Here is a 10936-nt window from a genome sequence, read left to right as displayed (position 1 = left end):
GAACGCCTCCAGGTGGCGCGCTGCTGTCCCGTCCTTCCAACCCGGGGCTCAGTCACTGTTCCAGTGATGGGGAGGGCGAGCTTCTCTAGAGATGAAACCTGGAACTGTCAAAGCCTCCCAGGTAGCGGGGTGGACGTGGGAGAAGAAAGCAGCGATTGGGGCGCCTGCCAGGACGTCTGGTGCTTCCTGGACTGAAGGAGCTGGGACGGGCAGCGCCGGGACCGGGGATTCTTTGGGAGTATTCAGAGCAGCGTGGATCTGGTCCAGTCCCTCGATCGCTTAGGAACAGAAAGAAGGAAGGACCTCGTGGATGGAGCAGAGCCGGGTAGGGAGGGGCGGTATGGGTCAGTCCAGCCGCTGGGGGCAGCGGGGTCTCGGTTGCATTTGATGGTGCCTCGGATGTGTCGACGAGACACTGGGAACCAGCTCTCCTTTATTTATTTTTAGGAGCAGTCCTTTATTGATTTTTAAAATTTGATACAGTGAAGGTAATAACAATCTTCCCTCCCAAAAAACACCCTAAAACTAAAAACAAAAACCATCTCCATGTGAAAGCACAAGAGTTTCCTTGTGCTGCTGCTGAGATAATGCACGTAGAATACTTTTCAAAGAGTATAGAGCTATGTAAGTATCAGTCCTTAAAATTCCGTGCTGATCTGGGTTGGTAGAGGGGAATATCTCCATGGCAGTGAATCACAGAGTTAGCTGCCCAGACATCATTTGGTAGCAGTTTAAAACGCAGGAGCTCTTAACATGCTTGTATTCTGGACCCCTTGGGCAGTTTGATGAAGCCTATCTTCCCCTCCCCGCCCCCCCACCCGCCAACATCATGCTTTTAAATGCATAAACTTACAAAGGAAACCAAAATATATTAAAATGCAGCTATCATAACATTAAATTCATTTTGATGTGATTTACTAAATCCCAGGTTAAGAACCCTTTGATATAAAGGGTATGCCGGAGAAAGCACTGCCTCTTGTTTCAAAGATTCTGGTATAAATTTTAGCTCTTCTATTTACCTAGATGTATGATTCTTGGAGAAATCACTTCTACTTGGAATTTTGTCCTCTTCGGGAAAAGAAGGGGCGGGGCTGCATTTCTAGAACTCTCAGTTTTTAGAGTTTTGATCTTGTTTATTTGGAAACTGGACCTCCACATTTGGATTTAGATTTATAACTTATACATTTTGGAGAGTTGCTTGGTGCATTAAGAAGTTTCAAGTAACTTGTTCATGATCACATAGATATTTTTGTGCTAATGTCAGAATATGAACTTATATCTCTCTGTCTCTGAGGCTGTCCTTCTTTTCACTATCCATACCATATTCCTCCTTATTAACAACAAAACACATATCTTTGGGTCATTCAGTTAGCTAAGAGTGTAATGAAATTATTTTTAATACATTAGGAAGTAAGTTGACTTTTCTAGACTGGATAATGAAAAGTGATTGTTCTGTCAGTGTGCATGCATGTGGAAAAAGTGTGGATGACATATTTCTGTACAGAAAAATGCCTGGAGATAAGTTTCTCCCCAGAACTGCTGTGTATAGGTATATGTATATAAAAGTGAGTCTTTAGGTTCTTAAAGTTTACACAATAATGTGCAGTAGTAAGAGAGTCAAGTTAAGTGGAAATTTAATGAAAATGTTTACCTAAAAATGGCAGGTATGAATGTTTCCATGCATCCACCCATCACAACCAGCATTTCTCGTAGACTTTATGCACACATAGACTCTGAATGAATGAAATGGTTCATTTTCACATGCACATAATACATCTGTGCATAGCAAACAGACCAGCTACATTTTCAATATCCTGAACTGCTTTCAGCCTTGTACCAAAGTAATATAGGTTTCTAGGTTCTGAAGTGAGGCACAATGTCCTTGAAAAGTTGGGCAAACATGGATTTTTTTTTTGGGGGGGGGGAGGTGGAGTGTAGAAAGGGTACAGTCCAGACCTTTCATTTCATGAATGTAAGCAACTCCCAATATGGAAATTCTCTCCAGTGGTGCAGGTTAATAACTGTGGACCACAAAATTCCGGTCTGCAACTCATGTCACTTAGACAGAATTCTGAGCATGATCAATCAATTTACTAGGAATACCAATGGTTCCTAACTTAGCTCTATTCCACTTAACAAACACTGATAGCCATTAAATCATAAAGACTTGAGTATAATACTGATTACATTGAGTAGGGGATCAAAATGATCTTCACATGACTCATTCAGTTTATGTTCCTAGACACTTACTTGGAGTCACTGAGAGGGTCAGTATCTATGTCATGTAACAAGTACCAGGGGTACTTCTTCAAACCAGGTTTTGTATTCAAGGTTCATTCTTTATATACTGTGTAAGGCTGTCTCACATATTCAAAAGTAGGGAGAATATGTTGTTGTTATTTAGTTGTGTCTGACTCTTTGTGACCTCATTTGAAGTTTTCCTGGAAAGAATACTGGAGTAGTTTGACATTTTCTTCTCCAGCTCATTTTACAGATGAGGAAACTGAGGCAAACAGGGTTAAGTGATTTGTTCAGGGTCACACAGCTAGTTAGTATCTGAGGCTAGATTTGAACTTAGGTCTTCTTGACTCTAGGTAGGGTGCTCTATCCACTAGTTGCCCTAAAGTGAATATGTTGAACTAATATACTTATTTCAAACATTTGGGTGATTGAACACATAGGTTACAGGATGCTACATATTGAGTGGAAGGAAACTTAGTACTTAATCATCTATTCCAAACCGCTCAAATTTTACAGATGGGGAAAATGAGGTATTTATATGGCAGAGCAGATAGAGCCCTGGACCTGGAGTTAGGGAAACCTGAGTTCAAATTCTTACTTACCGCATCATCTTGGGCAAATTGCTTAACCTCTCTTTCCCTCAGTGTCCTTATAAGTAAAATGGGGATAATAATAGAGTTCTCATGAGGCTCACATGAGACAATATTTATGAAGTACTTAGCATAGTGCCTGGAACAGGATAGGCACCAATAAAAGCTAGCTCTTATTATTAAGTGAGGCCCAGAGAGGTTAAGGGTTTTACCTAAGATTACACAGATTAGGAAACTTAGGTCTGGCATTTGATATCAGGTCTCTGGACTCCAAATCCAGTGCCTTTTCTCTCACTGCATCAAACCACTTTGATAGAGGACTATGATTTTAATGGGCTAAAACTCATGATGATCTCTGACTTAGTATGACTAGAGTTTTCTGAGCCAGTTCTCAGAAAGACAGTTGATGATAACAGAGTGTATAGCCTAGCAAAGTCAGGAGGCCTACCTTCTCAGTGAAGAGTTAAGCAAGCTAAACAACAGATGGGAAACAGTGCTTTTGAGTGCCACTCTGGAGATTATCATTGACTCACCCTGGACTGATGTTAGGTGATTTACTTAACCTCCCCAGTGCCTGGTCCCTGTCCTGATTCAGAGATGAAACTACTCATATGACCACTTAATAAATGTCACCCTTTAGATAATGAGTGATGGAATTCTGACATCTGGCTGTCAGAAAGATTGCACTGGCTAATGGGCACCACACACACACACACACACACACACACACACACACACACACAAGCACATACATAGACAGAGTAACCCATTCTCCATGGTCTGGATTCTGTATTTATGACCTATTATGTCTGGAACCATTAAGAATTTGGGCATGGCATAGAGAGAGATGGGATGAAGGAAAGATGCCAATTACAGCTGGAATGAGGGGGTGGGAGACCAGGTCATAATGCTTTGCCTTTATAATTTTTAAAAATAAATTTCAAATGATGAAATATTCATTTTTCTCCCCCCATACATAGAAAAGATAGCAACAAAGCACACACGTGCAAAAGAGGAAAAGGGGAGAAAGAGAGAGAGAGAGAGAGAGAGAGAGAGAGAGAGAGAGAGAGAGAGAGAGAGAGAGAGAGAGAGGCTATGCAACATAAGCATAGTTAAGTAAAACTTATTTCTACCTTGCTCACATTATAATATAAGTTTCTTATTCTCTGTATTATTCCATCACTTATCTGTCAAAGTACACTGATTATTTCATTGATCTGAGTTCTTAAGTCCTTAAAATTGATCATTTTTATAGTATTAATATTAAAGTATTAGTATACTTTACTGCTCATATGACTGCACTGATTCAAATAATTTTTTTCATGTCTCTTCACAAGCATTTTTCTTATTTCTTACATCATTTACATTTACATCACTTGTTTCTTACATCATTACATTTATATGACAAATTTGTTCAACCATTCCTCAAATGATTGGCAGTCCCTCAGTTTTTTAGGGGGTGTCGGTTATCACGAAAGTGATATTATAAATAGTTTTGTATCTACAATACAGTTTTTTTTCTTTGATCTCTTTGAGACTTAGGTTTAACATTAGTGTGTGTGTGTGTGTGTGTGTGTGTGTGTGTGTGTTCTTCCTTTGCTGCTGAAGAAGACCATGCCATCAGAGAAATAGACATGACTTGCACTTGACTTTGTTTTGAGTGAAGGAAGGCTGTACAGATCACCAGCCTCACTTCTCCTCCAGAGCCATCTGAATCCAGTGACCAGATATTCATCAAGATGACTGGAGAAGACCTGGGTTGAGGCAATTGGGGTTAAGCGACTTGCCCAAGGTCACACAGCTAGTGAGAGTCAAGTGTCAGAGGTGAGATTTGAACTCAGGTCCTCCTGACTCCTGCACTGGTGCTCTATCCACTGCACCATGTAGCTACCCACTTAGCATTGTTATATCTGGGTCAAAGAGCATGAGCTGTTCAGAAATATTTTGTACATAATTAGAAATTGCTTTGTAGAATGGTTGGATATATTCACAGCCTCACCAGTAGGATATCAATGTGCCTTTTTCCTGAAGTCTTTCCAACATTTGTCATTTTCTTTTTTGGGTCATTTTTGAAAATTGGATACATGTAAAACAAAATTTCAGAATGAACACTTCTTATATCTATAGATATGATAGATAATTTCTTCCCTATTTCTCTAATTTATTTTTGGTGCGACCTTTTTTTATCTAGTTCACATAACCATTTGGAGCTTATCTTGGTATAATGTATGAAATGTTAGTCTAAACCTAATTTCTTCCATACTTTATATGTACTTAATAATTTCCAACTCTAACCCAATGCTGCCAAGCTTTTCTAATCATGGGCAAGTCATTTGAGCTTTCTGAATCTCAGTTTACTCATCTGTAAGATGGAAATAATATATGTAACACCTACAATCACTGCTTTGAGAGAATAGAAGACAATGGGCTATGCAAAACTCTTATGTTCCCTAAGCTCTGCATCAATGTCTTCTTTTATTTTTGCCTTTCTCCTCATCCTTTGATTATAAATGGTTCCCTTTTCACTTGTGGTGGTCCTGGGTGAGTGCCCCATACCTGTACTTACCATCATTGATGTTTAATTTTCTTCCCCTCTGTAGGCCCACTTACATGAATATGTCCTTCCGTGCACAACATTTAAAATGCTATGGCATCAGAAACAGCCACATTATTTATGGCAGAGTAGATTTGGAGTCAGACAACTCAGTTCCTACACAGGCGAGCACACATACACACACACACACACACACACATGCGCACTGAGACAAACAGAGACACGGAAAGAGAGCTAGAGGCAGGCAGAGAGAGAGAGAGAGAGAGAGAGAGAGAGAGAGAGAGAGAGAGAGAGAGAGAGAGAGAGAGAGAGAGAGAGAGACAGAGAGACAGAGAGACAGAGAGACAGAGAGACAGACAGAGAGACAGAGAAAGAGAAGAAATGCTGCAGTTGGATGCTTATTGGATACAGAAATGATGACGAATGGGTTGCAATGCCTTTGGTAAATTGCAAAGGGGTTTTGGTTTTTGTTTTACTTTAGAGGCCCAAGCTCCTCTCTGAAACAAAAGCTGACTTATACAAAGAATTATATATTTTTTTAATAGTGTTGTATAGCTGGGATTCATGGTACACAACAGTTTACAAAGAACTGAAATTTCTTTACATGATATCAAACCCCCTGATTTTTGAATGCTAAAACTGCTACTTTACTAGGTAACTATAGTTTACAAAGAACTGAAATTGAAGAAAAAAGGACTTTCTTATGTAAGAAAGTAAAACTAATTGCTTATTAAGTTCTGTGCATTTTACTCCACACTCATGATAAAAATAAACGAAAGGAAGACTGTTTCTGCTCTTAATAGGGAAAGACAACACTTAGAAAGAAGTGTGGCTAATATGGAGTTTTTTCAACAGGGAATTCAGAAAGAATGATGATTAGAGCCATAGGGGAATTGATTTATACATTATTTCAAGGAGCTGTAATGTTGACCTAATTATTATTCTTAGAGCTAGAGATGAAAGTGGGGAGGGATATGAAAAAATCTGAACTACTTAGATGACTGGTCAATCGAGCCAGGATTAATAGATGAATGTAAACATGGAGGTTGGTGGTCAACAGAACACTTAAGTGATCTATCCCTCAAGATTTCTAGCAAGACTGAGATGGAAGGTAGAATGAAAGGCATTTCAGATTTCCAGATGACACAAAGTTGTGAGGTTTACTAACACGTTGGTTAACCAGTCTCCAACAAACCTGATGCAAAAGAATTCTCTTCCTTATCCTAATAAAATGAAAAAAAATGTAATAGGCAATAATATGAAAGTTCCAAGAGCTGGGTTTGAAAAATCAACCACATAATTCAACACAAGTTTATCAAAATAATATATGGTGATATAAAATTAGTATTTTTACAAAAGAACAAGTTTCACATTCTAGATAACAATTTGGAATTATGAATTTGGGATTCACTTCAATTTGGAACATGGTCCCTCTCCTAATGGAGCTTATATTCCATACATATAGGATGCAGAAAAGATGGCTAGAGAACTGCTTTTGTGAAAAAGATCTGGGTATTTGAAGGGAACACACTTTTAATATAAATCAAGAGGGTGACATTGCAGCCCCCCAAAATCTAACTATTTTAGACCGTGCCATTAAAGTTGTAGTATCTAGAATTGGAAAGATGATGGTCCAGTTGTATCCTGCTCTGGTCAAAATATATTTTGAATACTGAATTCAGTTCTGGGTACTATATTTTAGGAAGGACATCTACAAATCTGAATGTTTACACAAGAGGGTGATGAGGATAAAGACACAAGTGGTGGCTGTATCTTAGGATACTTTATTGAAGGAACTCGAAAAGAACAGCCCTAGGGGAGATGTTAGAGACAGATATCTGAAATTTTTATGAGTTGCCACCCAGAAGAAGGGTTCATTGGTTTGTTTGGAGTTCCTGAGAGCAAATGTCTCAAAATGAGAAGAAAGTAGGTTTTGGGGCAGTGAGAGTTGTCCAGTGATGAAATGTTCTCTCTTGGGAAGTAGTGAGTTCCCTGTCAGTGTACATGTTCAATGAAGTAGGGAAATTTGTGGAGAATATTTCTATTCCGGATAGTTAATTCCTGACCTCCTTTTCAGCTCTTCCTTTCTGTGATTTTATGATATAAACTTAGTGACCTGCTGACATAGATGTGAAGGTGCACTTGAGATCAAACTCCCTGATTTTTGAATGCTAAAACTGCTACTTTACTAGGTAAGTCTATCTAAATGGTAATATCATGCTTTATACATCACAGATGATAGGGAGATTTCCTCCTCTCAGATAAACCTATGTTTGATCCTGGGGCACCAGGGAGGAAACATTTTCAAAAAGGCGTATTGGAGTTGCAGAAATGTCTACCCACTACACCACAACACCTACCCTCTAGTTCTATGAAACCCTTTACACAGAGAGTTGCTGTCTTCCAGCCTGGATGTGCCTTCAGGGTGTTCTCTCACTTCGTGGCTGACAGAGCAGGGGATTTCTCAAGTTGATACAAATCAAGGCAATTCCTAGAAGCAACAAATTAACCTTAAGGATCCTTAAAGGCACTGATAGATTTTAGGTCAGTAGCTAGAGGAAAGTATGCCCTGAGAGTGAAAGGACACTTACACATATACTCCCAACCTGCTGCCTCGACCGAGTAAAGGGCCAGCTGGCAACATGCCAGATGTCATTTGACGACATGCTAGAGAAGGGTCCTTCATTTTCAGCTGGGTTTTTCAGATAGTGAAGAGACCTCTCTTGTGCTCGTGGGTGGAGGACCAAGAGAAAAGATCTCTGGGGACTAGGAAGTGACCTTTCCCAGTCAGGCTCATTTGCAGTGAGGTTGGGAGAAGGGATAATGAGGCAGCTGCAGCTGTGGGCACTGAGATTGTTTGTCACCTGGCACTAAGTTCCTGCCAGCCATTCCAAAGCTGTAGCAGGAAAAAAAAATTCCTGGAAACAACTACCCTCTGCCTGTTGTTTTCTTTTTTGGAAGGCTACTTCCCACAAGTATCTCCCTCCAACTAGGGTGGGGGATTTCCATCCCTGACTGGAGCCTGGGGATGCAGTCATGTTATTCCTAGGATTTCCAGGGAAATCAAATGTGTCCAGGGTAAATATATATTGAAGGTCTGTTTGACAAAGATTCTCTCTCACTCATCTGGGGTATCATAGTGTCAAAAAGGTTAAGAAACATTTTTATTTTTGTTGTTTAACCTCTACAATCTTTGCTATAAAAGAGAAGATGAGAACTTGAGTGAAATGATCATTGAATTAGTAATTAGGAGGCTTGGTTTTAAAGTACCATTTCTTCCACTCATTAGCTTGGTCATGCTAGACAGCCCACTTAATCTTTTCCATTCTCTATTACTTTACATATATCATGGGAATTTTAAGACATGATCTATTTAACTCAGAGGGTAATTGTGAGGGTCAGATGGGATGATTAAAATGCAATGTTCGATTCAAATGTAAGGTGATATTTTTAAATGGGATACATTTTCTAGAGAATAATCAGCATTTAGTGGAGGAGTTGACAAAAATCATAAAGGTTAGTCATTTATTAAGTGCCTGCTGTGTGTAAAGAACGTTACTAAGTGCCAAAAGTGTAGAATTTTGGAGCTGGAATGAACCTTGCTGACATCTTAGTCCAACCAATAAAAAAGAAAACTCATTTTCATATATATAGGATGATTGGTAATCCAGCCTCTACTCAAACCTCCAGTATGGAGATATATACTCCCTACTGAGGTAGCCTATTTCATTTTTAGACAGCTCCAAAGTATTTTTAGAACACTTGTTAGGGAGTTTTCCCTGACATCAAGCCTACATTTTCTGCTTTAGAACTTTTACCCATTATTCCTGTTTCTTTTTGTCGGGTCTGAGGAGAACAATACTTATCCTCCAAACAGGTGACAGCCCTTAAAAAGAGTTGCATTTCCCCACTGCCCAAGTCTTTTCTTCTTTGGTTGAAACATCTCTACTTCCTTCTGCTAATTTAAAATGGTATCACCTCAAGATTCTTCACCATTCCAATTTCCTTCTGCTGGAAGCTCTTCTACCAGAATAATAGGATAAAGATGGAGCTGTCTATAAAAGGATCATAGGATCAGGGATTTAAAGCCAGAAGTGACCTTAGTCACCTGAGTCCAGTACCCTCATTTTACAGATTTAAATGAGTTGCCCAGGGTTACACAGCTAGTAATAGTCTGAGATGGGGTGCGAACCCAGGTCTCCTCTATTGAAAAATTTCAGTTCTCTATCCACTAAACTACATTGCCTGACTTATCATGAAGACTAAAGGATTAAAGTCTTTACAATATCATGAAAATCCAGTTCTAACAAGTTTTATCTTAATGATTTATTTTGTCTGTTTCTAATGTTCTGTCAGATAATTTCATAGAGGAACTTGTTTGAGTAAGGGAATGAATATCCATCTCTGATTTTGTCTAACTTTCTCCTGTCAGCTTCAAGTGACCCCCAGCTGACATTTCTGGGGTGTAAAGGAAGCATTGTAAAAGAGCAGGTAGAAGACTAGCTTGGGAGTTAGCAAGACATCCAATCCAATCCTATCTCTGACACATAGAGACCCTGGGAACATTGTTCAATTTCTTCATATCCTAAGCATTTCTCTAAAGCTAAATTTCAGAAAAATTATTTTTCTTCAATGACAGAGGGAGTTTTCACCCCAAGCACACTGCCTGTACCAAAGAAATCACAGATATATACCCAAAACAGATGCCTTACCCACAAGAATGCCATTCCCTAGTACTTGTATAAATGCTCCTTGCTTCCTCCAGCATATTCTCATGTGAGAAGTGAGGCTGGTGACCTGCACAGCCCTCACTCACTAAAAACAAAGTCAAGTCAAGCACAAGTCAGGGGCAGCTAGGTGGTGCAGTGGATAGAGCACCAGTGCAGGAGTCAAGAGGACCTGAGTTCAAATCCCACCTCAGTCACTTGACACTCACTAGCTGTGTGACCTTGGGCAAGTCACTTAACCCCAATTGCCTCATCCTGGTTCATCTCCAGTCATCCTGATGAATATCTGGTCACTGAATTCAGATGGCTCTGGAAAAGAAGTGAGGTTGGTGACTTGCACAGCCCTCGCTCACTCAAAGTCAAGTGTGCAAGTCATATCATTATTTCCCTGATGGCGTGATCTTCTTCGGTGATGAAGGAAGAACACACATATTCTCATGTTGCTCCATTTTTTCTTATATTCTCTTTTTTCTTCAAAATGGCTGGCTTTCATGGGATCCTGGATCAACACTGGAAAAATTCTTTTATATCCTGTCTGACTTTTGTCCATATCCTACATGTCTTCCAGTGGAGGCCATTTCAACATGCAGGAGATATTCCTGTGTGGGTCTAAATGATATATGCCAATGGGATACATGGGCTTCCTTTCTAATATCCAAGTCTTTTCATTGCTCATGTTCTTATTTTGTTGATCTTTCAAAGTTCCAGTGCTTACTGCAATAGAAACAATGTTATCTGCAAACTGGAGATGTGGGAGACCTCACTAGCTAAAGGGACTCTTGGAGGCGATCCAGTAATGGCAAACCCCTTCAGTGATCAGATCT

At 39.6% G+C, this 10936-nt stretch overlaps 1 long non-coding RNA gene across 5 annotated transcripts in view; it reads left to right on the top strand.

Annotated features, from left to right (window-relative positions):
* The first annotated feature begins 55 nt into the window (after nt 1–55).
* Nucleotides 56–10936, top strand: part of LOC140510166 (uncharacterized) — a 182419-nt gene continuing 171538 nt past the window's right edge. The window contains exon 1 of one of the 5 annotated variants that reach the window (XR_011969125.1): nt 56–325. This is a non-coding gene — a long non-coding RNA (uncharacterized lncRNA). The remainder of the gene's footprint in view (nt 326–10936) is intronic. The other 4 variants (XR_011969128.1, XR_011969127.1, XR_011969129.1 and 1 more) reach the window with 4 other exon arrangements.

This window comes from Notamacropus eugenii, chromosome 6 (genome assembly GCF_028372415.1).
Source record: "Notamacropus eugenii isolate mMacEug1 chromosome 6, mMacEug1.pri_v2, whole genome shotgun sequence".
Taxonomy (NCBI): Eukaryota; Metazoa; Chordata; class Mammalia; order Diprotodontia; family Macropodidae; genus Notamacropus; species Notamacropus eugenii.
The sequence above is the reverse complement of the archived record's forward strand: the minus strand, read 5'-3'. Positions and strand labels throughout refer to the sequence as shown.